This window comes from Pezoporus occidentalis, unplaced genomic scaffold (genome assembly GCF_034315485.1).
Source record: "Pezoporus occidentalis ecotype Australia unplaced genomic scaffold, CSIRO_AGI_Poc_V1 ctg19, whole genome shotgun sequence".
NCBI lineage: Eukaryota > Metazoa > Chordata > Aves > Psittaciformes > Psittacidae > Pezoporus > Pezoporus occidentalis.
In genome coordinates, this window is record NW_026913748.1 from 13,023,931 (window position 1) to 13,049,862 (window position 25,932).

Sequence of the window (25,932 nt, forward strand, 5' to 3'; positions counted from 1 at the left end):
CATGAGTGTCCTTCAGTGGGTGCCTGGCAAGAATTCCTCTGTGAATTGCTCAGAAGGTTCTTTGCAGCTTCCTTTTACGCAGTTTGCTAGAAGTTTTGAGTCGTGCAAAGAGACTGAGAGGTTGCGTGCATAGACTGCAATCATGAAGTGCAAGCTGTTCAGGCAGCTCTGACAGCAGCAGCCTAAAGTAAGAGGACATCCTAGTATGTGATGAGCTGACTGACTGCTTTCAGGGTGGCAGCTCACTAATAGAGCCAGGCGTATGTTGTCACCACTTTTCTGTGCATATCTTTTAATTTGCTGAGAAAATTTGTTCAGAGCTAGATTTTTCCTCCCTTTTTGCTCACAACAGGAAAGCACATTTCTTCTTAGAATGTTTGCTGAAGCTGTAAACTTGTCATGCATTCTATAAGATAGTATAGTAAGGGGAGGTGAAAAAAGTGTGGTTAAATAAAGAATTTTAATAGCAAACTGTTTATAAATAGGGACCCATTGGCTATCTCCCATTTTGCAGCAGCTTTGGACTTTATGTTGGGTGAGAACATCTTGAATATGTAGTGTTGAGTGCTCATAACAAACTGCTTACAAATTGCACAACACAAATAATTTCAACAAATAACTTTCAGTGACTTTTTTGTGTGTGCATGGACCACTCGCTTGTTTAGTAGCCCTCTCAAAAACTGTGGTGTCGGTTTATTTGCTCTGCTATATTCACTGAGTTCTGAGTCATTGTTAGTTGAAGCAGAAATTATCTATGAATCTCTTCTTGGTATTTAAGTTATATTAAACAGTCTTCTTCATGCCATATAAGTTTTGACTCAAAGATCTGACTGGATTACCAATGCACACACATCTGGAGTTACAGATAATGGGTAACATTCTCAACTGCTGTATTATATCTGTATAATTCTAGTGAAGCCAACAGAGCTACGCTAATTCTCACCATCTGAACAGTTATACTTCCTGAATTTGCTCTTTTTCTCTCAGCTGCCAAAGCTTATGTTTGTGCCTTTGTGCTTCTCCAACAGAATTTAATGATATCCCTTGTGTTTGCATAGGGCAGAGTGCCTATAAACAACAGGTTCTCTTGTGAATGACTGCGTGTTAATGCTGGGGGCTGCTTTTGCCTTTCCTTGAAATTGAGGTGCATGCAGCACTTTTAGAGGACCAGATGTAGGTTACTTGTAAGGAACTTGTGCTTTTTACTGCACTTTTCACTGGTAATGAAGATAGCATTGAAATAAGGTTTGTTATTTAAATTAGCAATTCATAAGACCATTTAATACTGTAACCTTTAATTAACCAGATTCCCTATCTCCTTTACCATTTTATTGTTTACACGTATCTGCTCTCTAGATGTCCAGAACACAAACAAATAGAAATTGTTATAGAAATCTGAAACAAACAAGCTTATAGCTCTTAAAGACACAGACCAATAATTTCTGAATATTTTTCAAATATTTTTCCCTAGCTCTGGGGAGAATTTTCCATACAGAAAACAACACTCAAGCATCATTTTCATTTTTGGCCGAATGCATTGGGAAGAGTAGGATTGGAGTAACATGGGCAAATGAAGCACTGCTTTGGATGCAATTTAATAACCTTGCATTCCCATGTGACAAAATACAGAGGTTGCTATTGTAAATGCAGTTGTTCACTTGGGACAGCTGTAGAGCTTCATATCCAGCCATGCTGCAAATCCTCTCACCTAACTGTGGGTGTTACAAAATCCAGGGTTTCCTCTAGGCTTCTGCAGTTAATGGAGGCAGAGAGAAGGAGAGGAAGAGATACTCCTTGTGGAGGTGAACTGCCCTTGGAAGGTCCTTATTGCACTGAGCTGGTGACAGGGGTAGTTAAAATGACCTGCTTAGATTGAAACGTGTCTTAGTCCTCCTCCAAAACCAAACCTCTTTGGTCTCTCAGAGAGAAGAAGCTGCTTTACCTGGTGATCAATATTTGCAGCTGCTGGGTTGCACTTCAAAAAGTTAACTAGCAGCACCTTTTGATTTAGGTTTGTTCCATGTAGCACATTTTGATTTGTTACAGTTGTGCAGTAGATTTGACATGGCTTTTGTTACCTGTTTGCTTTCACCACACAAAGAAACTGAAACGGGCTGCATGTTCCATATGAGCAAACAGTAATATGTACCCAGTTCTTTCTCCTTCTCTCACAAATGTACATACATGTGTGTATGCATATATATATATATATTAAATATCAAGATTTACTTCTGACAGTCTAATATCAGAGCTATGCAAATAGCTATTTATTTTGTTAGCTGGAAGGTCCAAAGAAAGTAAAATAATTATTTTGAGTTGTAGGAAACGTTTTTGAGGGATGAGGCTGAAGTACTTAATTTTGTTTTGAAGCACTAAATATATTTGTGTTTGAAAAAAAAAACAACAGACCAAAAAAGAAACCTGAGATACAATTTAAAGCAAGACCTGACTCTGTTTTGTTTACAATCTACTGAAATGTGCTGATAATTTTCCCCTCCAGTTCTTACTGTGAGATGACTTGCATTTAAGCATTTTGGATACAAAACTCCATCAAAAACACTGCCTAAGTCTTATCAGTTAAGGTCAGGAAGCATAAAAACTCTGAATCAAACTCTTAGTAGCTTTTTATTCTTGTAGTAGCATTTTAGCTGCCAAATCAGTTACACTGGATATGCAATTACATGATTAAAAACAGAATTTGGCTTTGTTTTGCAGGAAACCTAAAGTTATTAAGAACTAGAAGCTATTGATTATTAGCTAAGATTGTAATTTCATGTTATTATTATGCAGTGTTGAACTACAAAGTGATGAAGAGAGCCCTTCTAGCCGTGATTAGTATTAATAGAATTCTTAGTGTTTCCAAAAGGCTGTCACACTCGGTTCCTATATAATTTCTGTGACTACACCTTTAAATTTATGTGATTTCTTTAGAAAGCGTAATTGGATATTTTTACTGTGTATAGCAGGGAAGGCTGTCTAATATTTTGAAACATGACATTTTGATGATTACCCATAAAACAGCAGTCTGCTTTTGGCCACTGGAATGCTAACATTTATTTTTCTTTAGGAATCAGCCAGCCTGTAATATGCATGGCAGCAGTAGTATATTATTTATTAAAAAAGGCTATGTTATCCCATTTTAAATTTACTGTAATGCATGTACAGACTCCCACAAAAGCTTTAAGTCACCATGTATGTTCTTCTAACAGGTTAATGCTATGACTAAAGAGATAGACTCTAGTAAAGTACTTTTAGGTACAACTTTTCAGTCTTGCAGAAAGAAGAGTGCGTACTATTTTGGGCTAGTATTTTTTAAGTGTAATAAATGCAGTAGTTACAATATTGGACCAATAAAACAGAGAAGCAGCCCTGTGACTGCCTAGTGACAATAAATTGGTGTTGCCTGTTATGGTTTATGAATTTCTCCTGCAGCTGGAGTTAATTGCAAATATTTTTGTCACCTTCAGAGCCAGTCTCTGGTGTAGATACAGGCACCATCTATTCTGCACCTTGCTGAAACTCAGATCCATGACCAATTTCTATGCATTTTGGCACAGTGCTGTTGCTCAATTTTGCTTTTGCCAGGGAATGCTTTGAGCGCCTTGACCATGAAGAAAAGTTCCTTTAACTTCCTATGTATTTAAATGACCATGGTGGGTACAGTTTCACAGCTTCACTGGCAGCAAGAACAGTTTAACTGATTAGGAAGTGGGAGAAAAGATACAGACCTTTTACTGAGCATGGAGAACTGAACATGGCGCCTGGCCATCATAGGCTTAGACCTTAGACTGAGCACATTTGTGAAGCCCTGTTTTAACAGAAGTGAAACATGAATTTGTATCCTTCTCCTAGGAGATTAGGAGATTAGGAGATCCTAATGTGACCAGCTGGCTATTGAGTTTTGCTGTGAACTAAGAAAATCAGGTTTTCCCTGTTTACTTACCATTCTAATGAATTAAAATTAAGCTAATCAGTGTAAATTGTTACATCTTTAACTCTTGATGTTTCAAAATAATGCCTATTTAAAAGATAATCAACCAATTTATGGGTGATGAATCATTCCCTCAGATAAAAGCATCTTTACACCAGTTTATGAAATCACTCCAAGTGGTTATTGTTCAGGTAAGCTTTAAATTTCTGGCCTCTTTCCATAGACTCAGAGGCGTAGACACAAGCACCTTATGCTTTAGGTGTGCATTTACGTAGCCAGCACTGGAGGCGGATTTAAGTGCTAACTGTGCCCCATCCCTAACTTGCAACTGATTTGAGGCAGAATTTGTGGAATTTGGTGCATGTTTTGTGGCTGTAATTCAATGCACCTCTGAATGTGGTGTTAGCAAAGCTGCAGAGCTTTGCACTGAAGCAGCCCTCACAAGTTTCATTTTACTGCCTTTCCTTGGAGGCAGTAATCCCTAGCAGGAGGCAGGAACAAACAGTTGGGAGAACAGGTCATTACATTTTAAATCATCACAATAAATGTGAGTCAAAGCCTGAAGCAATTCTGCAAATCCATTCAATTGTTTCTGTTTAGTTTTCAACTGTGTATTGTAACCCTTTTTAAATGGGCATCTTTTTTCTTGTCCTTGATATAAGACATCAAATCTACGAGTTGCTCTTGTGTGGGTGACAGTCATATACATCTGCGAGACATCAAGCTTCTGTTCAGTGCTGTTTGGCTTAGCACTGCAAAAGCTTAGGTGCTCTTGTTAAGTGTTACCTGTTGCAGAATGAGAGAGGAGATTACAGTAAAGTTTGTTACATCAGCGAAAGTGGGAAGTTGATCCCTGAATTACACACCAGCCATGCAAACTAAAAACAGATAGGAAGCAGTTGTTTCAAATATCAAGGGGTTCCTTCCCAGATAACCAAAAATGCTCTTTTTAAAAAAAATGAAAGTTTGTTGCTGCTGTTGCACCAATAAGCTGAGCCAAACACATGATTCAGTGTTTCAGGACTCGAAGAGGAGTAGAGGTCATTGATTATACCCTTCTCTGTTACAAGGAGCCCCTTTTTCTGTGTTACAAGGAGCCCTTTTTTCCCCCAGCCCTGTGTAATATGCCTGGCACATTTAGCAGAGTCATGAAGAAAGGGACAGTGTGTCTGTCTTGCTTCTGGCAGTAGATCTAACCCCAGGAAATGAACATTCTGAGCAATGGTTCAATGATGACGGTGAAAGCGGTAAAGCTACTTGGCCTTTACATGCTGTTCTTCACTCACTTCTCCTTTATCTCAGTACAAATTAAATGAAAGAAGTTCTGTAAATGTGTGCTCAAGAGATCTGAGGGTGAAAGCTGTTGCTTGAAATCCCAAAAATGATTAAAGCTTATTTCCTCACTGATCTGTGACTCAGTTACAACATTAGCCTTTAGTTCCTGTAGATCATCACTTCCTGGGAAGCAAATTCAAAAATACCCTTGGGTCCATAGTTAATAAGGCAGTTGCTTGCTGTTCTTGGAGGCCTTGTTTCAAGGCAGTCAGTGCAATCAGTTGATAAAAACACTGTGTATGTTGCTCTGTATAATTTTTTGTGTAGGAGCCACTTGTGCACTACTGTACTGTGGAGGATGTCAAAAGATAAATGGAGAACAGTGAATAGGAAGAGGGAGAGAAAGTGCAGGGAAATGGGCTTGTGGTGACATTTGAGAGTTCATGAGATGCTGTGGGGAGATCAGGACAAAAGGCAGGTATAGGGGAGAAAGAGCAAGGCGGTGAGAAATATTGTGCAGTGTAGGTACTTGCTACAAAGTAATTTACTAGGAAACATTATGAGATTTTACTTTGTGCTATATGTCAATTGACAAGAGTGCTCTGGAGAGGTTTGTGGGGCCAGAAGCATGTTACTGAACTGTCCCAGTTAAATTATGACTTTGCTACTGTTCCAATAAGCAAAACAAATGCTTTTGCTGTCACAGTTGCAACTCCCATTTCCAACAGAATAAAATGAAAGGTAAAAATCAGAGTATTTATTTATGTATTTATAAATCCAAGTGCTGCAGAATCAAACATTTGAGGTAGGGTTTTGCTTTTTCCTCCCCAGACTCTCCTCTGCAGTGGTTAAAAATGGTTATTACAGAATCTTAAACCTCACGAACCTATCTCTTTCCTGAAAATGGATGCAGGTGGCAGCTTCAGCACCACACATGATATGAACCTGCTGGTTAAGCTGAAATGCTGAATAAAATTGTTCCTAGGTTTGAAATGGGGAATGGGAGCAGCCCTAGCAGATTTACTGTTGTTTGCTCATTAAAACCTGAAACCTCTAACCATCAAAAGCCAGTCTGTCCTTATCAGCCTATCTACAAACTCACTTGAAAAGATGTCGCCTCATCAGCCTAATGATAGAGGATGTCCTTCCACTGACAGGCCTTTGATGAGGAAAAGCCCTCACAGTCATAATAAAGGTATTGAGAGATTTTGGGGCATAGAGAAATAACAGATTAAAGGGGTGATTAATTGTTACTGTGCAGTTAAAACCATGCTCAGAAGAGCTCCACAGTATTGATGAGGAGGCAGGTTCTCTCTCTGTTTTTTTGTTTGCTTGGTTTTCTTCTGGCATGAGAGATGCAGATCAGGATGACCAACCTCTGCACTTGCAGCTGTGGCTTCTCACATAGACCTTGGAGAAGGGACTTCCAGGATCCTCAAAGCAGCTCCAATAGACATTTTACTCTTTGATGAACACTGCTGTTAGCAGGAGCCATCTGGTTCCACTGAGCAGCAGCTCTCCTTGTGTGACAGAATGAATTAAAAATTGCAGGTGGGTCTCATTCATGTCACATCAGAAGCAGTTGGATGCAGTCTGGTTGTTTTTTTTGTTTTGTTTTTTTTTTCAGTTTTTTTTTCTTTCCTTTCTTATTTCTGCCCTTTACATCAGTATTTAAAAACAGCACAATGGCTGTCAGCTCTGCTTCTCCTTTGGTTTGCCATTCCACTGGCCTTATCCTTGTCTTTGGTGATGACCAAATGTCAATCACTCATTACCTCCTTCTATTTTTAAGTAGTTTGCCTGAGGAATTTGCTTGGTTACCCTTTTCCTTCTCCACCTATTATGCAGTGTTTAAAATACACTGTCCTTTCTTGAGAGGGTTTGTTCCCTGTGTGCATTCCTTCTGGCTTTTCTTCCTTGCATGAGCCCCTCATCTGAGGAGTTGATCACATCCTCCTGTGTGCAGTATATTTCCTTCCTCTTTGTCTGTCTTTTCTCTTGCCTGCCTGCCCCCCAGCAATTTCAAAAAGATTAATGGGTATAGAGAATGTGTAACAACACAGGATGGGCCAGGTCCCCATTTGTAATCATTAAGCCACATTATCACGGCACACAGGCAGATACATGCACGCAAAAACAGCAGATCCACAGCTGGGGTAGGACTGTCATGCTACACACTTGAACTGTTGCAGAAACTGCTCCAACAGCCCTTTGCTGTCTCCTAAAAATATTTTTTTTCACAAGTGTCTCTAGTTGCAGTATTTATGAGGGTTTAATTCCTTTGTGTAGCCACTGCTTTGGTTTTTGTTTTTGCTGGGTCAGTAAAAGTGTATAAAAATACCTGACATGCCTGTATTCTGCGAGGCTTTAGTTATAACAGTGTGAGGTATATTTCTTCTATATTATTTGGTGTTTTGACAGGGTCTGTAAGCCTGCTTCACTTTCCTTCCTGAATTGTAACCTTTGTGTTGCAGAGCTTATGTTGGGGGACATACTACACTAACCATTTCAGACACCACTTACTGAGTGTGGTAATGGTGATAAAACTGGAAACAAAGAGAGGAAAATATTGTAGTTCACCCTGAGCAATGTTTATAAAGTTATAGGCACCAGCAAATCCTTTTCTTAACTAGGCGATCAACTGTCCAGCCTTATGGTTATACTTGATGAAATAGGAGGCGGCTGGATGGTGGAGCTAACTGTTCAGTGCTCAGGCAGCATGTAGTTTGTAGGGATAGTGGTGGTCTCCAGGGTCTAGAATAAAGTTCATTGAGGCTAGGAGAGAAAGAAAAGATTTTGCTAACAGATGTTATTAAAACATGTAAAGGTTCAGAAAAAAACTGTCATGTTTGGAGCCTTTGGGCATGAACCATAGCCTGGTGAAGGCAATGCAAAGATTTCTGAAAGGTGTTTATACTTACGAATAAATCATTTTAGGTCACCTTTCTCTTTCTCACTGTTTCATAAATCGAACGCAACCTGTGACTTCCTTGAGGTTTTTGCTGGTTTTAAAAGTCTATTTCCACATCATTGCTTTTTGATGCTTTATTGGAAATTTGCTCACTCTGCTTTTATGCTGCAGCTCTGAAAGCATTATTTCTGTGGCTCTGACCTCAGCCCTTTCCTAGGTGATCCACGTAACCTTTGCATCTTTTTTGCCTGTACCTTTTTGCTTGTCTCATTATATGATAATTCCAGCTTTGCAACCAAGGCATGATTAGCCATTTAAACAGTATGCGTCTGCAAGCTGATGTTAGTCCATGTAGCTACATCACTCCATAAAGTGCTCCGAGGTACAGATAATTTTGCACAGTGTAGTTTTTTTTCCAGGGTGAGGACAGTGGGTTAAACAGACCAGCCAACATCTTAAAAGTGAAGAAGCAAGAGGATAGCACATCTGCTGGGTAGGACATTGCCTTGGGGAGTTAAAAACTGGTATGACGCTATTAATACCTGATCTTTGACCACCTGCGCTTGTGCTATACAAGCAGGCTTTCAGGCTGTGCTGATGGGGCTTTGTTTTTATTCATGATTGCAGCTGCAGTGTTTTCAGTGTGCTGGTGATGAAATTGTTTTCATCATTCTTGTTGCTTTCTGCATGATAGGCATCTCCACAGAAGTCCCTTCAAGATTTATTTATGTGTCTAAGTAGTTAAAGGCAAAGGAGGTTTTTTAAGTGGTCACCCTTAAGGGGTTCATTTCTTGCACAGGGTTTAGTGAGGCTGATGGACTGTTTTTGACTCCAAAAGGCTTGGAGAAGATCCCAGAGATTGCGCTTCTCTTCCTTTACTCCCTCCCCTGACATGGGCATATGCTGTCGGTGGACTAATTGTGCCCTAATTGGGAAAAATCTTGGAGTGACTCCACCAAAGTCAGGCATAACATCAGGAGCATTGCTCACGCAGTAAACGTTTGGGTCATTGTTCCTGTCCCACAGCACACTTCCCTAGTCCTGAATTAGGGTCGTGTAGCTACGTCAAATGCATGATATCTTTCAGTAGGAGGTGCAGCCTCAGCACTTTAGGCACACCATGGGGATTTGGATGTGGTCAGTGTTTGTGCTGGCAGGCTTTTTGTCATTTTCATGAATTCTCTTGTCTAACCAGCATGTTTGATGTAAGATCCTGGCATTAGATAAGGCATTATTCTTTGCTGGCAAGCAGATTTCTTGTCATAACATGTTCAGGGTGCACTGTTGGTGCATAATGTACCTATCCATCACCTGCTAGATTCACAAGGATAAATGCAATCTCTCAAGCTAAGATGATATATGTCATCTCAAAAGTACATTCACCGAGGATATAAATCAGGGTGAAATTGAATTAATCGTTATTGGGTTTAGATAACTTTATCCCAGTGAATTTCTTAGTGTGACAATGGTGCAGCTGGATGTTAAGTTTGCTTTCATCAAGTGATGACGGCTACACTTTCCAGACAATTCTTACCGCGTTTGATTTGCGCTGTGTGCTCCCATATGCTGAAGGCAACAGGAATTTATTTTTGGGCTCTCTGGGAGTGGGATCAAACCCTTTCGTTTGAAAGAAGTTGTTGTCTTTTTTCTTTGATGGCGTATGCTTCTAGAGCATATCGGGGTTTTCTGTGTTTCACCATCTCCGAGCTGTTTGTTTCTACATGCATTTTAATGTCTCCTTCTGGCAGTTTTCCCTTAGTCTCATTATAGCTTTCTCTGTCTGCTATTGAACTAATGAAGGATGTGTTTTATGCAGTGCTTTTTCTCTCAGTCACATTGAAGATACAAGACACTTAGGATGTCTGCTCCCTGCCGTACAGCCATCATGGGTGAGCTTGTATTTGGAATCAGCAATTCCAGGGTTACGAGGATTGGTCACTAACAGTCCATGTTTATATGCTGTTCATAACAGATGTGCATATAACTTGCATCAGCAATATTCTTAATCCAGCAAAATCTGCTTTTAAAGGTGTTTTAAGTTTGCATGCAATTTCTGCCTCTGGTTCACAGAGAATTGCAAGAGCTTGTGGGAAAGTCTTTTGCCTGTCAAGTATCTCAGCATGCCTTGCTGGCCTTCCTCCTCATTACTTCACCAATGCCCACAGTGTGCATGCTGAGAGGCTTGCCCTGGCTATCACAGCATCTGTCATATAGGGCAGCAGTGTTTTGTTTTGGAGCATGCTTTCCTCCTGGCATGTCTATGCATAGAATAGGCAGCTGTGTCCTAATCACTGACCAGTATTGGCTCCTTCTTGCTCTGATTTTCTCAGTCCAGTGCTCTTCTGGGGCTGTCCATGCCCAGTGTCCTTGGAGTTTAAGACACGTATTTTTTCCATTGTGTCTTTCTTTTAATATGTTTGTGCTTTGGTGAGGTTGGGTGGGCAAGGACAAAAAATGAAGGTTTGATTTATTTGCTCTGAGCTCTGAAGCTGTATTAATCGTTCATTAGAAGAATCTATGTCTTTCCAATGCTTGTGATTTTAAAGCATTAATACAGCACAAGCACCATTTTGAATGTAGCTTCTTGAAAGGATTTCCAGAACCTGGACCATTATTGCCCTTCACAGTATAGGAAGTAAGGTTGGGATCCATAACTTTTTTTTTTAATTATAAACAGCTCCCATGCCTTGATGTTAGTGCTTCAACTTCTGGATAGCTCTGAGGTACATTTTCCACAAGAATAATTTCTTCATTTAAAAATACAATTTGATACATTTTTTCATCTTCCAAAGCTGTTTACAAGTTCTTCTCAAGACAGTAGTAATTTATTCAATAAAAGAACCTAGTTCATTTTGACATTTTTCTAAATGATCTGCAATGAAGATAACCAGAAGTACAGAATTGAACAAAAAAAAAAAAAAAAAGAAAAGATTCAAGTATAAACACAAAAAGGATGGCAGTCAGGAGATATCAGGTGAAGAAATTATTTTTGTATTGCAGAATGTGATAAGATCCCTCTCTGGGATGTACTAAAGATGAATCTGTAGATAAAAATGACACGCATGATAACAAATGCAAACAGAGCATTTTCTATTGGCTTGGGTAAAAATAAAAGAATAAAAACTTTCATTTTATTCTTTCCAAGGTAAGAAAAAATATTTTTCCTGTTAAAGGATGCTATGAGCGGCCGCCTTCTCCCACAGCCCTGGACAGGATCATCCTGCTTCAGCACTGGAGCCCAGCCTGGTGCTCAGGGGTCTCTGCCCAGTCTGAAGAGATGTGGCTTCTGCTTTCCCTTTCTTTGCTTTAATTATTATTATTATTTATTTATTGAAGAAGTCCTTGACTAGGTATCTTAAGAAGCAGTCTCCTTCCTGAGACAAATCTCCCCCTGATTTGTCTAGGAAGTCAAAAGCAATTTAAAAAAAGAAATAAAACCCTATAGTATATTTCTTTATATAAACTTTAGAGAAGAAAAAGCTTTTATAAAATTGGTTGTTCAAGTATCTAGTGAAGGAAGATATAAGAACCAGATGGATGTATGTTAAGGGAGAAGAACACAGGCACAGTAGAAAGATTTATGCAATTGTTCTAGTAACACCAGGGAAAAAAACAGGTAGCAGCTGAAAAGAGTAGATTGGAGTAGAAAGAGGAAATAACATTTTATGCTGACTAAGATAACCAAAAGTTCTGGCAGAAACATCCTAAAGACTAACACGAGGGGAAAGAATGATAGAGGAAGTATGTGCCGGAAATGGTGCTTTCTACCAAGAACAAAAATACCTTTTCGTACCTGTAAACACAAAGTTCATGATGAATTGTCTCTTTTGTGTTTGCCACTCAAGCTAGCCTCCGGGATTCTCAATTTTCAGTCTGTTTTGGTGTACCCTTCCAGATTTAGTACCAAGTGCACAAGTGCAGGTGGCTTTCATATGCGCTTAATCCTGTCTTTCAGATCATGTCTCCTGTCTTTGCCCATTAGATTCTTTCACTACTTCACCATTAGGAAATTGAAACATCCTTTAAGGGAAGCATCCTGCAATCTTCAGCACATGGAGAGTGATTTAAAAATGTTGGCAGTCTTGGTTTTATCCTTTTCTGGTACTCTGGAAGAAGCATAATAGATGCCAGCTAAGCTCAGGTCTGTTGCCCAGAAATAGTCAAATGGGTGGTGGGCTCAATCCTTACTAAGAAACTGAGCTGATGATGTGCAAGACATAAGAAAAATCACCTTACTCCCTGTCTTTCTTGGCTTCTCAAAACTGACAGGAAGAAAAAGCAGTAAAAATTTACTTTTCCTTAGAATAGTTACAGTTACAAAAATAGTACATTATGACTTCTGTACATGCTTTTTTTTTGCATAAAACTTTTATTTTTCAGCCAATAATTCCTCTCTGGAATGTTGTCTTTTGTTTTTTATACAGGCAAACACACTTGCCCGTAAAAGGAAAGGAAATATATTCTTTCCCATATGAATGTCCCCAGCTAAGTTAGACACATTCAGACGTAAAGATTGAGTTTCTAGATTATGCATAGTTTTGGGGGAAAAGTTAAATGATTGAAATTAGCTCTGACTATTGGGTTTGGATAACAGCAAATGGCACAGACTGCTTTCATACTAAGTTCAGTTGCTCTCTTTTTGAGGAAGTTTGTTTTAATCTGTTTTTCATGGCAGCTTTCTGCCATCTGGTCTGGAATGTATTACAGGCAGGAACTTCCACAGAATTAGTTGAATGGGAGATGTGCCACTCTAATACTTAATTTCTTCTCCCTGCTTACTCTTTTTCTCAAGAGCTGTAAAGCTTTTTTGTTTCTGATTTGAAAGCGTAAGTAGTGAAACCACAGTGATTTTCAAGACAGAAGGAGTACTTTGGTAGGTTAAAGCTGACCACTGGAATTTTTCATCTCGGTTTTATCGTTTTTGCACAATAGCTGGTTTGTTGGAAGAGGAAACAGAAACCTGCCAAAAGCTGTCATTGTGCTGAGAGAGAACCAAGTGATACTTGTGAAAAATAAAGCAGGATGGAGAAAATCAAGCTGTCAGTATGTATAGTGCAATTTAACAGGGCAGAGAATTATACAGTCCTCATGGAGGAAAAATTGCCCCCAAATGAATTAAAAGTAGAATTTGAATCTACATTCTTTATTTTAGTAGCAATTAAAAATAATAGCAGTTTCAAGTGACTCTGAGAACAGAGTGAGGTGAAAAAAACAGATTGAACAGGTTTTATTTGCCTCTGTAACCAATTCCTGGCATGTGGGTCACAGGGAGAATTTTCCTAGTATACTAGCTCTAAAACCCATAACAAAATTCTCTCTTCAGCTTTAACTGATTTCTTAGCTAAGGTGTATTTCACTAACAACAGTTACTAATCTTCTGTCAGGTACACAAATAGCACTGCAGATGCTTAAAAGTTTTTTTGCCACTGAAATATGAGGATTCGTAGAAGGAAAATAAGAAAGTAACTTCTTCCATTATGGTTATAATAAGCTTTTCTTATGTACTAGATTCCTTGGTAAGTTATGGTTTAGCTGTGAATGCTCAAGGCTAATCTTAGAAAAAATGTAAATAGGGAGCTTTCTAATAAAAAATATCGGGGGTTTAAGTTATTTGGAAGCTTTATTTAAAATACAGTTGTATCTTTAGACATGTAAAACTGGTAACTTTGGAAATAGTGAGTTTGAGTACTGTGGTCCTATAGTTTTATTTTTTATCATCATTGGTTTTCAAACATGACAAAGATAATTTTTTTTTTAATGAGGTTTTATGTGAAGGGTATGGGCTGTTAATTACCTCTATATCAGAAAATATATGATGCTGTGAAGTTTCAGAATACTGTTGTGCAAGAAAGTTGAGGGTTTCTTTCATGATTAAGGGCAGCAAATCAGAATGTGGCTACTTGAATCTTGCAGGAACTTTCCAAAAGGAAATGAAATTTGGGAAGATGACAAGCAGGGTATTTTAAGTAGGAGATTGTATGCATATGGAAGTTGAAAGCATGTGAAAGCATATAGCACCGTACTCAGCATAAATGTAAAAATAAAGTAAAAAACTGTTGACAGTGCACAGACTGTGCTGTAATACAATCCTCTGTGCCCTCCTGAGGAAGTGGGGAATACATTATTGTAAGCCTGAGCGAGACCAGTGCTCTGCCCCTTCTCCCGCCTTTGGTGGCTTTGCCCTGGTTTTATTTCCTGCAGGCATTTTCTGAAGAATGAAGTTTACTCCCAGTTTCAGAATGAATTTGGGAGGAAAGCAAATCACTGCCTGTGGCGGGTTCAGCTTAGTAAGCCTTTGTGTGTGTGAGCTGTTGCCATGCGTGATTGCAAACCTTTTACCCACCTGGGGACTCACAGCAGCAAAGTGTTCACAGCTTTGCTTTCATCTCCCCTGTAAAATCCCCGACTGGCTTGTATAGGCATCACGAAGACTCACGTTAGATGTTCTTGGCTAGTAAAGCTACACAGCCTGAAGACAGGTCCACTGGCCATCTACTTGTGATGCCCTAGGATCCCAGTTGTAGTCCCAGGGATGGCTCGTGACAATGGCAACATGAGCTGTTTCTCACCTCTTTTGCACTGCACTCCTGCATTTCCCTTATCTGATGTGCAGTGGAGATGTAGTTACTGGTAAATAGAGAGTGCTAGGGACCAATCCAAGGCTCTGATGCCAAGCAGTACACACACTGGATTACAAGGATGTTGATTTAGTCCCTGTAGTGTATTTGTCTTGGAGAGAAGTAGCTGGAGCACCTGGAACAGAGCCAAAGGGTGAGCTAACATCGTTAAGCTATGTGAGCAATCAGGAATCCAACACTTCTGCTAGCTTTGAGGCCCTTTTAAATTTAATAGGGACAATAAATTTTGCAGCATTATTACATCACTGTGTCGCCAGCAGTTATAAGGTATGGCTGTACAAAACTGCAATCCTGAAAATGGATTCTTGCACAAGTTCTTACTGTCTTTTTGGGTAGAAGACTTTGTAGAACAAAGCTTAAGACAGTGAAGTGGCTGCACCCAGTTGCCTGACTTTGTATGTCTTAATTTGCTTAGGTCTGAAGCATTCAGTCTAAAAACTGAGGTGGCTGAGTTGGGAACCACGTTAGGTGGGGTTTGGGATGTGGTGCTTCAGTGTCCTGAGCTGTAAAGGAGAAATTGTTTTAAGAAAGTATTGGGAGAAAACTGATCTCTGCTTCTGGGCTGAGCAGAAAGCTTTTTCTCCCTGTCACTAGTGTGCACTGTGGGTCTGCTCATAGATTTTGTAGTATAAACCACAGATGCCTCTTTAAGACCATCAGTGAGCTTTTTTTTTACAGCAACTGTCATCATAGGTTAGAGACAAGAGGACCCTCATGATGTCCCTGTTTTCTTCTGGACCCCTCTCCCCTCCTTGTGTTTTAGTTTATTTTTTTTTTAACCCGGCATCTGACAATTGTAGCATTTGATTCTTTATCACAGGTTTTGTGTTAGTTACATGACATTATGAAGCATTTCAGGGCTGTTGGAAGCTCCTAAAGAGCCTCCTGAATTCTTAGCATTTCTTACAGTGCTGACACTGCAGGATTTCCCACAGGCTCTTTGCTCTGCATTTTCTCTGTTCCTTCTTGAGTTCCCTTCTGGCATCTCAGCTCTGCCAGAATGCCTACAGCATGTGCCTAACCCAGCCGCAGCAAAAACAGCAAACCCAGGTGATCCCTTCAGTCCTTTGTTCCTGTGCCTTTGTTCCTCTATCTGTTGGGGAAATTTGCACCTGTTGCTACATGCAAATGAATTGTTCACGAATAATTGAGGTTAGATTGTGCTGAAAAAGATAGCACTGCTGGGCTATCCCAAGAGACATCATGGTTGGTATACTGTAGCTGAACTAGGTCATGCATCTGCTCTGTGTATGCCTAGTACTCCAGCACTTACGACTGTGGAGAATGGTGTTGAGAAAAATCAACCAGAGTTGGCTGGCATGTATTGACTGAACTATTTGTGCCAACTGGCTTTCTGAAAGGAAATTCATTAGGCACACTAGTATGCCCTCATGCAAATTGTTTATGCTTTTGACTTCATGCTCCTAGGCCCATTAAGCTGGAAATGAAACTCAGAACTGTTGCTGGAACAGAACACATGGGACTTTTTTGCCAGAAAAAATCTGCAGTGGGCTTAGTATTTTTATTCACTTCATGCTCCAGCATAGTTGCTGCCATCCCTTATTTCTCCTGGTACATTAAACATCCAAGGTTCAGGAATGCAAATGATTATGCTAAATGAATCATCTCCATAGCCTTGTGCATCCAGATAATATCATTGTCTTTAATTGTATGTTCACAGTGTGCTGTTTGAATAATGCACTGCACTGGTGGTTTCTGAAACTTTAAGTATCTGGCATATGGTATCATGAAGACTGACCTATATATTCATTTGATGAAAGTTAGCTTAAATCTGTTGGTACTGGGGGAATTGTGTCAATTTAAAGCATCAAGACAGGACCCTAATGACTGACTGTATTTCTACTCCATTTCAAGGCATATTCAAAGTAAATGAATCTTTTAAAATGCAACGTTCCTTAGGTTGTTCTTTTTAACATAAAAAATACGGATGCGGGGGGGGAGTAGAAGAAATGGTCTAATTTTTATAACAAGCAGGACCAATCTGAAGAGGATTTGGTATTACTAGCGAAATGCTAGATTTGCTGGTGTACATGAGGTTCCTGACTGTAGCTTGGTAAAGCAAAGCAGCACTGCACTGTGGTTTACTAGAGTAGCAGATTAGGGAGGGGAAATTTTGGCCTCGAGGTGAATTCAGATAAAAATATTTTGCTTGTTAAAAAGTATATTCCTTTTCAAAATCATTACCTGCATAAAGCCTCGGATAAAAAACCTCAGCGATAGCTCCTGAGTGTTGCATGTCACCGTACAAACTATTCTGCCCCCTCTCTGTAAAACAAGAGGTTGAATTTTGCCACTTGTGCTGTTTGATTAGCTGCTTTGGAAATATGGGTACTGAGCTGCTAGGGATGTAAAGGTCTGTCAGCCAAAGCAGCCAATCACTGAATGATCCTGCTGGTATTTGGAAACCTTCTGGGGGTGTAACTACATCCTCAAGGCTGAGTTTATGGTTGTGGCTGGTTTTTGTCCTGTGTGATTCTTGGCCAACCTCAGGTTCTTCAGAGCTGCTGACAGACTTGACATTTATAGCTACTTTCAAACCTACAATTTGGCCTTATCTGAAAAACACCTTAGCCTTATCAAACAGATGCCTGTAAGATACTGTTTCCCTGTTTCCGAGTTGTGCTGTGGACACCAGACCATGCCTTCCTCCTCACTCCAAAACACCCTTTAGCCTGTTTGTTAGGTCCAAAATACCTGAAGAACAGTAGTGTATACTTCCTCACTTAAAACTGCTTTGGTACTTCAAGTCTGTAAAGTGTTAAAAATGTGATCAGTGTTTAAAAATGGTTCAAGTAGATCTGTAAGAATGACATCTCTACCATCTGAATTTGTAGACCATATTATAAGATAATATTAGTGCACACTTGGCTAAATGTGTATGCTTTTGTGAAGATTCAGCGCTGTTGAGTCCTAGGGAAATTTTACTTTGTAAAACTTCTGAAGTTCTTCAGATAAATGCATGTGGATAAAGGTAATCTATATGCAGTAGATGAAGTCTGTTTGAATTTTTAAAAGGCTTTTGACAAAGGGATCAAGGCAGTTGTGACGTAAGCGGGAAGGTATTGGCAGAGTAATTGGTTAGAAGGATGTGGAGAATAAGAGATTAGGCAAATATTTGGAAGTAAGATTCACTGGGATTACTTCATCGAGAAACTGCACGAGTCTCAGAAAATCTTCTGAACTGAAAATACTTGGATGTGCAGTTTAAAATATACTGGTTGTGTTCCACACTCTTCCTTAGGTGTCTGCATAGGAGCTGCAGAGTAAAGGATGGGCTCCTTCAAAGATCAAGCATGCAGCAAATCAACACATCTCAGACACTGTTGGAACCCTTGAAAAGCATCTACTAAGACTTCTAGGCACAACTGAATAACACCAGAATAGCTGAAAAATATTGCTGTAAATTGATGTTAGATGAAAGTAGAACCTTTTACTTCAGAGGGGCCAATCTGAAAGATCCCTCAAGGTAGTGACTTCAAGGTATACAGCTGCAGCCCTTGGGATGGCTTGTATTCTCCTGGCTCATTTCCAGGAATTTTACTAATGGCATGAGCTCTTGGACCAAGGACTGGGATAGACTTACTTGTCCGTCAAACTGCTGTTTCTTTCTCTCTTTTTCTATCATTTCAACCTTATGTTTGGGTCCACTAATCTAACTGCTCGAGAACAATTTATCAGCTCTTCTGTTTATACTCAGTTAATTGCTCGATCGCAGTGCTCGTTGCCCTAGAGATGCAAAGCTGGTGAGGTTGCCCAGAAGGAGTGGCTAATAGAGGAAATAGGGCGATCTTATTTTGCATATTTTAGAGTTGTGTGAATTAATCTTACCCCCTTAAAAATGTTGTAGAATCATCACATATTCCTATGGGCTCTGAACAACTGTTTCACTATCAAGCTTTTAATTGATAGTGTTGTTTAATAGGGATCTGCACTACAGATGCAGGCCATGTGGTATATGTCAGATATCACAGTATATGTACTATAAAAAAAAGGTGCTCAGATACTTAAAAAAGGGCCTATCCTAGCTGCAGTTGTTGCCATAATGCATGTCAAAGCATCTACTGTTTTAAATAATTTCTTTTAGGCCTACACTTTTCATAGCACAGGACATCTTTAAAAAGAAAACACATTCAATTAAAATGTTTTTGTTTTCTCTATCTATCCATTTCTGTTTGGAAAGAGCTCTAAGAGGTTGAACGTCACCTTCACTTATATTTGCAAATTATTCATACGAGAAGGATGTCATTATGTTAAAGAGAAAACTCAACAGACTTAGCAAAAGTGTTCTCAGCTATGAATAGGTCTTTCATGGCTGTAATCATTTTGTATGTTACTTATTTGAGTTATAAAGCATGTAAGGCCAGCCATAAATAGACATCTAATGTTATTAGCTTTGTGTTTGCTGCCGTGCTGTTGTGGACAGTGGTCTAGAGACCTGTGTCAGGACAGCAGCTGAGTAAAAGGCCTAGGCCTGCAGGAGACACCACACTGTTCTGTTCCTGTTTGGTTGCTGTCCTGAAGACACACCAGACTATCTTAGAGAACCCGTGTTAATCTAAAGTAAGTAAGATAAAGAATATCTGGGCTTTGTTGCAGTTCTTATTCAAACCTACGGAAATGTGTGATCTGATTATATTTCTTCTCACAGGCTTGCTCTGGCTTGCAATGCAGTGAAGTTCAATGTTAAAGATATCAGACTTAGTTCTGTGCTGATTTTTTTTGTCTTTTTTTTTTTTTTTCCCTAGCTGATTTCATCGGTTCTCTATTTTCTCATCTTCCAGACTTTCAGCTGTAAGAGCTGTGAAGTATTGAGAAGATTTAGAAATGCTAGGCAGTAATTTCATTTTGACAATACAAGAAGTCTACAGCCATGCTGTTCTGCCTATCCTTTTATATTATTTCCACTTGTGTGGGACTTAAGCAGCCACAATCGTCAAAGAGCCAAACTGAGATGAACAGCTCATCTTTTGAAAGCTAAGATTCAGGCTGTCAGATAACAGAAAGGATTGATGTTCAGCTCTGCTTGTTTTGGAAAGAGTAGCTATTAAAAGCACATTCTAATTTGAGTTGGCAGAATAAGGATCACACACATTCCCAAAATACCGGTGAACACTGATCTTAATGTTTCATTGCTTTGGTGTATAGGATAGCTGTGTGTTCCACTGAAAAACAGAGTCAGCTTTCCCTTGGCACTATGTATAGTATTCCCAGAGTGACACTTCAGGAACAGTAATGGGTGGAGGTTTAGAAAAACCCACCCTAATTAATACTGAATTCAGTCATAAAGGGAGCCTACCTCTTCTTTGAGATTAGAGCCTACTCTGCTATGTCTAACTGACATACTGAGTGCATCACATTATGCTGACCGTCACGTGCTAAGGACAAAATGTCATTAAGAAACATGCTGAAGGAGGAAGATGTAGCCTGCAGTCACTGTGGAAAGAGTGTGTTTCCTTGCTTTTTGGTTGTTGGAGTTGATGGTGGGAGAATCCTTGATCTGGAAAATGCCATTGAAGAGGTACATAAAAAAGAGAATGAGGCTAATTTATCTTTTATCTTTGAGACCAGAGATGACAGGAAAGCACAAGCTCTCCATAAGAAAGAGTAGGCAGTGTGGGGTTTCAGCATGCTGCAGGATGAGCTGAAGTGAGTTTGGGAGTCAGGCATACCTGAGAGGAAGATTTGCTGCCTTTGGGTCCATAAAGGGCAGTCAGGTGGGAAGGGAAGAGGGCAAAGGAAAAGATGGGAATAGCATCACCCCACCTGTGCCATGAGCTTATGGCTGGGGGACCATAGTGCCTGTGGAAGGACATGCAGTGAGAACAGGGGTTCGTGCTGAAGCTGTGTGAATGAGATTAGACAGAGCACTGGGAATCTACCACAGGAATAAAATCATCCTGCACTGATGGAGAATGCTTGGCATCTGTAATTTTATTGGTTTAATGATCAGTCTTTGTGACTGATAGTGTTACTTCATACCTTTTCAAATCACTCTGAAGTTTATTGTAACCCTGATATTTTTTTCTCCTGAGGCTCTGACAACAGTTTCAGTGAGGTCAGAGTTGGTTTTGCCATTGAGTTTAATGTGATTATAATTGAATCTTAAGTCAGGTAGCTATCCTTAGGATAAGTAAACAGTGGCTTCTGTAGTTGGGAAAGTAGGATAAAAGAAGAAAGTGGGTCAATTTATAACACCTTAAGTGCTCATTTTTGGCTTCTTGTGTCGACCAGTAGAGTAGTATACCTTGCACCTAACATGCTAAAAGTGCCTGTATGGAGAATGAACATATGGAAACTAGTACGATGTTAATTGAGACACAGCCTGTGTCTTAGTAAAATTGGCTACACAATCCCAAAGAGGCAGATAATCAAGATGTGCATGATATGAATGAGAGTGTAAAGCATTAAAGAGGGTGTCGCTCTGTGAAAGCTTATAAAGCACTCTGAGAAATGAGTGAGGTAAAACCCTTCTATCACAGCAGTGGAGGCTCAGATGTGTCGTTGCAAGCTGACTTCCTGTGACCCCAGCTGTAAGCGTATTCCAACAGCTGCAGCAAATTGCTAAATCATTCTTGGCTAATGCTGACATCAAATTACCTAAATTATCTTTGTAAGGTTATCCTTTGCCATAGGGACAAATACATAAGTCTTTATATGCCTTCTGCTGTATTCCCTTGAGCTCTATTTCTCTTAATTTTAAAATAATAATCTATTTCTTTGCCATCTGAGCTGTTCCCATTACTCAATATTATTTTTTTCCCCAGTAAGTCAACTTGCAATTAATCCAGAATGCTGAACTTGTACTTTGTGGATGCCAATTCACAAAGTGACTGGGATATCATCACAAGCATGAGATAATAACTCTCCAGGGAGATCAAAAGGAAACCAAGATATAAGAAACTGCTGCCATTATTATCTGCAAGTGGATTAGCTCAATGTCACTGCAGCAAATTCTTTGTGGTTACTGCAAGTCATCTCTTTGTACCAAAGAGCAGCCCTGGCCCTGAATGTCTGTTAAAGAACATCAGTAAGAACATTAAAAACAGATTAAAAATGAAACCCAAAACATTTAATGCTCTTAAGTCTTTGATTGTACTGTCATGACAACGTGTTGTGGCAATTTCCTCTTAGATGCATCTTCCTCTGGAAAAGTAGAGCAGAGCATTTAAGGGAACTATACAACTGGTATCAGGGAAATTATTTCCCTTAATATCTGTGCAGCTGTGCCTACATGTGCCTGTTGAAAGTTGTGCTTTTTAAGTTGATCTGTCATATGGATCTGATGGCAAAAATGTCTTGCTGATGAGAGTTTATTTGCTCACTGTCCATTAATGAGTGTAGTAGAAGTGAAGCGCCTGGGCTGAACATGCCGTGATCAGCTTTCATGAGTGTCCACGGTCATCAGTGCTTCTCTGGGCTGCTGTCAAGCTGCCTGGATGCATTTACTGCAAATTACTCATATAGTCTTCAGGTTCTGCTCAGGAGATTCCAAATCCAGTTTTACCTAGATGCTGGCAGCCCACCACGAATTTGTGTGAGCTTGACTGAAGAAGGTGAGAAGATGACCCTGAAAGCAGTTCAGCTGTTTCTTGCTTAGAGTTGAGCTAGAGAGATAATGTCACCCAAGAGGCATTCTTGCATGAGGGATTGGATTATTTGATATATTTCTTTTGAAGCCTGGTGTGTGGGGATGAGCTGCACAGCTTCTGGGCTGTGCTGCTGGGAGTACCCCATGCTCAAAGCGTGTCAGGTAAACGCAAACACTAATTAGGAGCTAGCGGCTCCTCATTTAAAGGAGGCTGGGAGAGGATTGGCATGAGGGAAGGTGTTTGTGCACATGGTGAGGCTGTACCTTGAACACTGTGCTTAGCTCAGGGCCTCTCACTACAAGAGAAATATTGAGGTGCTGAAGTGGGTCCAGAGAAGGGCAACAAAGCTGGTGAAGGATCTGGAACACAAGTTTGATGAGGAACAGCTGAGGGACCTGAGGGTGTTTAGTCTGGAGAAGAGAAGGCTCAGGAGGGACCTCATCACTCTCTACAATTACCTAACAGGAGGATGGAGGGAGGAGGGGTTTGGTCTCTTCTTCCAAGAAGCAAGTGACAGGACGAGAGGTAATGACTTCAAGCTGCACAAGGGGACTTTGAGACTGGATATTAGGAAAAAAATTCTTCATCGAAAGGGTGATCAGGCATTGGAACAGGCTGCCCAGGGAAATAGTGAAATCACCATTCCTGGAAGTGTTAAAAACCATGCAGATGAGGCCCTTAGTGACATGGTTTAGTGGAGGACTTGGCAGTGCTAGATTAATGGTTGGACTTCATGATCTTAAAGGTCTTTTCCAACCTAGTCGATTCTATCTGGATGCAAGGACTGCACCAGGCTGGCGGTGTCCATGCCAGGGCAAGCAGGAAAAAAAACACATTGTCTTGCTTAGCATGCTCTGTGGAGCTGGTCAGCTGTAGAAGAAAACTTCTCCTAGTCTGTCAGGCATGGGGTAGGCTCCTAGCTGTCTGCTAGAACAGATGCAGTATGCTACCCTGAAAGCCACCTGGAATGGGTTGCCTGGAGGACTCCCTGTCTGACTTGGGAGTTAAAGGAAAATATATCTGAGCTTCTAGTGCCATTTCTAGAAAGTTGCTGATGCACAGCATTTGTCCTCTATTTTCTCAGCCTCTAACCAGTCTGTGAAATGTCAGGAAGCTGGCTGGGGCTCCTATTTTTATAAATGGGGAAGAGAAAAATTCATTTGCTTCTAATATCTACTTGCACGAGGAGTGCAAGGTGGGCAGCAGCTTTTTGGCTGTGTTAGACCACCAGACCAGCCATAATCAGCATGTTTTATGTTTCTACATGGGCTGCTAGCCACCTGTATAATGTCCATCTGTTGAACTGGGAGTGATGCCTACGAACACTGCAGTCTAGATCATTGGAATAAGGCATGGGTTTGCAGGAGGTGATGGTGTTCCTGAAGGACAGTTTGCAGCAGCATGACAAATACTGTCCCTTCTGTGTGAAGTCCTTCTCAGGCACTGCTCCTGTGGCAGTACCATTCAATTCTCATTACTTCAAGGCACTTGGGGAAATTAATCTAAAAAAATGTAAATGTGTTGTGGCCATGATAGCAAATGAATATTCAGAGACAGTCCCTGGCCCTCTGTGAAGGCATCTGATCAATTTTAATGTATTAAACTTAGAGTGGCACAGTGTTTTTCTGTGAACGGTACATTTGCTGAAAAATGCAGTTTTAGAATAACCACATCCATTTGCATTCTGAAGTTAAATTTATTCACTAGTTCTAAGTGGGAAAGGACATGGTACAACTGGCTTCCAGGAGTGACAAGAGGACCCATCTCTGCCTTCCCCTCAGCCGAGGTGTGAAGACCTCGTGACATCAAGCTGTGTGCTTGAATTCCTTTTACTGTACAGAGAAGTCTGAAACTGCATCACCCACCTTCCAGTGGATGTTCCAGATTATGGGGAGGGCAGTAGTCCAAAAGCCTGCTGTAGATCTTATTCTACCTTTTAAAAAAAATTAGGGTTATTAGAACAGGGTTTGGATACTGGGGGTCTGAGCACCTGGGTGAATATTGGAAGTATTAAGCTAGGGTTTTTTCCCTTTTATTCTCAGTGACTATGTTCTGATGGAATTGAAATAAGTTTGATAGGACGGGCCCAACTCCTGTTCCTTAGTATCTGGCAAGTCGTCCTGCTTCCTCCTTTGAAAGAGAGGATGGTAAAGCCTGTTTTTTGGAATACTTAGTTAAAAGTCTGATAGTAATGGAGTGGCAGGGCCCATATGAGAAGGTACAGCCAGACAATGAATTTCTGCCAGGGCACCTTGGTCTTGGCTGGCCTTCTGTTTTCATCTGTGTCTTGGCTACTTCTACAGAAAAGAATGCCAAATGCAGTAAGTTATGAAATTATTTTTATTGCTTTGTTTTGTGTGTTCAGGTTGAATCAATTTCTTGCTTGGAAGGCAGTGGCTTTGTCTACATTAGCAAATAGCATCATGTAGACAAAGCAGATCATCAGAGCAAAACAGTAATGAAGACCCAGACAGATTTCATGGGTTTTGCTGTGGAACAGATGTATTCTAATTCTATGTGAAGGAATTTTTGAAAGAAACTTATAAGAAATCAGGAGACCAAATATTGCATGTTGAAAATGTCAACAAAATCTTTAAACTTATTAGGAATATTTTGAGTTTTCTGCTAAAACAAAGACTTCAAAGAACAGGCACATATTCGTGAGACACTTCAAGGCTGTTGAAGCCATGTATTTTTTTGCTGACCATTGTTTCAGCTGAAAGTTTAGATGGTGCTTCTTGGGGTCATCTGGCATTCTACTTGAACCTGTGCATGTTGTTGTGTGTGTGATTCTTACTATTGTTTCAAAGAGCTCTATAAAATTGATCCCTTCATAACCATTTTAAAAAAGGTATTCTTATACGTATCTCTCTGCCTGCACCTCTTTTCTGCTGCCTGTCTATGAAATCCATTGTGACACATTTGCCCCAACTGCAGGAAACAGAGAAAAGGTAATAACAAGGGCAAGACAGGCATTTGGGAGCTCAGAAAAAAATTAGGGAACACAGGCAGGAGAGCAACCCAGCTGCAATGAAAAGAGTGTGAGGCTTGTGCAGAAGTGACTTATAATGCAGTAAACTCTGCCTGCATGCTGCAGGCTATAGATGCTATCATGTGTTAGAGGTGGGGAGGGCTTACTGTGCTCTGAAGATTGTGTGGACTCTGGAAAGCAAGCAGATTATCCAGAGTAAATCATAGTGACTTACTCATGCAAAGGTACCCTCCAATGCAGTCAACAGTAAGTGTTCCTGTCACTTAGCAAGTTTGTGTTTTAGATACTGTATTTTATTATGACTCTGGCCGATCTCCATATCAGTTACATCTAATGATACATATTTGGGACACTTCAATATTTTACTGAGAAGTGATTTGTTTAGTGTCAGATGTCAGGACAGGTCAAACATCAGTGAAGGGTTTGGGGTGTGTGAATGACCTAGGATTTCCTGCCAGGTATTTCGTTCATCCTGGCATATCCAGAAGCATATGGCAAGGAAAAGTATTTTGACAGGATACTGGTTTTGGAATAAAATAAAAGTCTATAAGTCTATATCCCCACCAGGGATAAAA

At 40.1% G+C, this 25,932-nt stretch overlaps 1 protein-coding gene across 1 annotated transcript in view; it reads left to right on the top strand.

Moving 5' to 3' along the window:
* Positions 1 to 25,932, top strand: part of ST8SIA1 (ST8 alpha-N-acetyl-neuraminide alpha-2,8-sialyltransferase 1) — a 121,113-nt gene that overhangs the window by 89,842 nt on the left and 5,339 nt on the right. The window lies entirely within an intron of this gene.